The sequence below is a fragment of the Cebus imitator genome, unplaced genomic scaffold, assembly GCF_001604975.1.
Source record: "Cebus imitator isolate Cc_AM_T3 unplaced genomic scaffold, Cebus_imitator-1.0 Scaffold145, whole genome shotgun sequence".
Taxonomy (NCBI): Eukaryota; Metazoa; Chordata; class Mammalia; order Primates; family Cebidae; genus Cebus; species Cebus imitator.
In genome coordinates, this window is record NW_016107460.1 from 5,292,785 (window position 1) to 5,295,914 (window position 3,130).

The 3,130-nt window shown below is 60.1% G+C and overlaps 1 protein-coding gene across 3 annotated transcripts in view; it reads left to right on the forward strand.

Annotated features, from left to right (window-relative positions):
• PRDM16 (PR/SET domain 16) overlaps nt 1-3,130 on the forward strand; it is a 354,638-nt gene that overhangs the window by 248,339 nt on the left and 103,169 nt on the right. The window lies entirely within an intron of this gene.

The following is a 3,130-nucleotide window of genomic DNA, read 5'->3' on the forward strand; positions in this document are numbered from 1 at the left end:
GCCTCCCCTCCAGCCCAGGGCGAGCCTTCACACCACCTCCCCCCTCCAGCCCAGGGCGAGCCTTCACACTGCCTCCCCTCCAGCCCAGGGCGAGCCTTTGCACCACCCCCCTCTCTTCCACCTCCCCAGCCCAATGGGTTGAGGGTGATTCTGCTGTGCTAAGAAACATTCACAGGGCAGTGGGCAGGGGACATCCCAGGCCACGCAGCTTCTGGAGAGAGGGGCATGCCTGGGAGAGGCCCCCGCTTCCACCTGCTGGTTAGGGTTTCCCATCAGCTTTCAGGGCTCCCACACGGCCCCTGCCTCACCCACAGGCGCCCATGGTTAGGCTTGTGTTGGGCTGAGCTGAGTCCTGTCATCTGGGACAAAGTGCACCCAGGAGGCAGGTCAGGGGAAAGGACAGATGTCCCTGGAAGGAGGCTTGGAGATCACTGTCCCTTTAGGAATGCAGGGCTCTGCCCAAGCTCTGATTGCTATCACAGGTGATGATGGCAGTGTCTGCCCGGAGAACGGCAGCAGAGCCCTCTGCCGAGAGGGGTTAAGGATGCCTTTGAGACTCCAGTCACCCACTTCACCTTGGACTTGTCAAATCAAATGGCAGCATTTAACTCTTGCCTGGCCAGGGCCGAGCAGCAAATCTAGAGGTCTACAGACTCAAACATAGGGCGGGGAACCAGGCTGGGTGGGTCGCAGACCCCGGACACTTCTGAGAGCTCAGTAGGGAGGCCCTGGCTGGCCGGCAGAGCAGACGGCCCCAGACTCTTGAGAACTGAAATTGGAAACTGGAGATGCTTTCCTTGTCTAAGTCTTCATCCTTTTTTTTTTTTTTTTTTTGTCTGAATTAGCAAGGCATCCCCTCAAGGCCTTGTCTGACGGCCTTATAAGACTTCAGGGACAAAAGAGTGCTGATGACAGCAGCCCTGGGCAGACAGCAGAGGCCTCACACGGCACCCATTCTCCTCTGCTCTTCGTCCTATTGACCCTCGTTCCGAGGTGTCCCCGCCACGTCCCCGCTCAGCCATCGGGGGCTGCCTCCTGCCCTCGGCCACCACCCCAGCAGGGGCCATGTTCCTAATCCTGCGGTCTCAGACACACCAAATCCCAAGTCAACACCCGCCCCACAGCCTCAGGACCCACTTGCCGGTCCAATGGCAGAAAACCAACAGCACAGGGCGGTTGTCCGGGAGGTTGAATTGTCAGGGAGGTCGGGTTGTGGGGGGACGGGTTGTGGGGGGTCGGGTTGTGGGGGGTCGGGTTGTGGGGGGTCGGGTTGTCTGGGAAGTTGGATTGTCGGGGAGGTCGGGTTTTTGAGAACTTCTCTCTGGCAGTCATCAAGACAGAGCCTCCTAAGCGAGGGAGAGTCAGACCCCGAGACCCTCGGATCTCTGGCCCAAGTGGAGGTGCCCCTGGCTCACACAGGCCCCAGCTGCCCTCAGCGCCCTCTTGTCTCTGCTCCCAGCCCGAGACTTTCTCACCTGCTGCTCTGGGGCAGAAATCGGAGCTGCCTGGGGCGTGCCTGCAGGGTCAGGGGGAGAGGAGATAAGGGCCTGGCTTTCAGCTTGCAGGAAGTATGCCTGAATGCGGAGAATGGCAGCCGGGTCCATCTGATAAGGCCCCGCGGAACCCCATGCTGACAGGCCCCACCACCCACCCCGGCTCCGGGGGCCAAGGGAGGGGCCTCAGCCGACTCAGCCCTGCAAGCTGCCCTGCCCTTCAGCCTGGGAGGAGCCTTCCCCTGTCCTGGCCTCCAGGTCCCCGGCACCTGGGTGGGCTTTGGTCTCCTGTGGATTGCATGGGGGAAACGGCACAGCTTCTCCACTGCCCCTTCCCCCTGCCAGCCTGAGGGGGTGCATCCCGGGAGCTGCCTGGAGTGGAGAAAGGTGGGCACACTTGAAGGGGGGGACAGTCCTAGCAACCGCCTTTGTCCCCAAGTTCATGTATGAACAGGCACACCCCTCCGCAGAGAATACGGCCCACCGGGGAGTCCCCCAGATCGAGACCCAAGGCACAGAGGGGTTCAAAGCACATTTGTTGAATGAATGAGTGAACAGATGCACAGATGAGTGACTAGCCCAGGCTTCACTTCCAGGCTGAGTAACTACTGCAAAGGGACACGCATTGGAGGGGCTGCTGGGAGGGGCAGCTCTGAGCCTTGTTCTTTAAGGAGCAACATCCCAGAGAGGAAACCTATTTGTCCAAATCCTCTAATTCACTGCCCAGAGGAACCCTGGTGCCCAGGGCCGCTGACAGCCCGTCTGTGGGAATGGGCAGGGAACAGCCTTCCTCCCCATTGCCTGGCACCCGCCCGGCGCTCCTGGGCTCCCCCATCCTGGGCTCACCGTGGCTCTGCTGTGAGCTGAGCGCCCCCTTATCAGAAGGCTCCCACCCTGGGTGGAATGGCTGTAGCAGTGACCCGGCCCCCTCTGTGGCCAGCTGTGCACACAGCCCTGGGAGGCCTCAGGGGCTCCAGGCTCATGACACAGACATCTCGACCTCTCTGGATGAGGGAGGGTCACCGCTATGACCAGCAGTGGCCCTATCATGGCCCTAAAACATACAGCCTGGCCCTGGGAGAGTGGGTGGGCATTCCTGGACAGGGCACAGGCTTGGAGGTGCCACCCTACCAGGGCTCCTGCTCTGGAGCACCCGTGGGCCCCTGGCCCTGTCCGACCAAGCCCCGGACCCTTCCCCCGTGGACTTCGGCCCCCTTTTTAGGCTCCGGCGTTTCCCACTCTCCTGACCACGCGCTCGCCTCGTTCCAGGCTGGCCTGATTTCGGAGGTGCGTGCACTGGGAAGTGGTAATGAGATTCCGCCTCGCGTTGTGTACTCGCTCTCGAGAAAATCATCTATTAATTGATTCCAATTACTCTTAATTGTTTCTCATACGTTTCAATTAGGCAGCCCTGATGTTACAGACGAGCTGGATTAGGCCTGTAATCCCCAGGCCTCTAATGCTGGGCGGTGGGGGCTGGGGGTGGGGGTGGCCGCAGCGCCGCTAGGGAGCGGTGGGGGCGTGACCAAGGCCGGCCCTCGGTTTGGTTTATTTTGCTGTGGGGGCTTTATGGGTTGTTTTTTTCCGTTCTAGATCAGTCTTAACTTTCAAGGGTTGATTTTTTTTTTTTTTTTTTT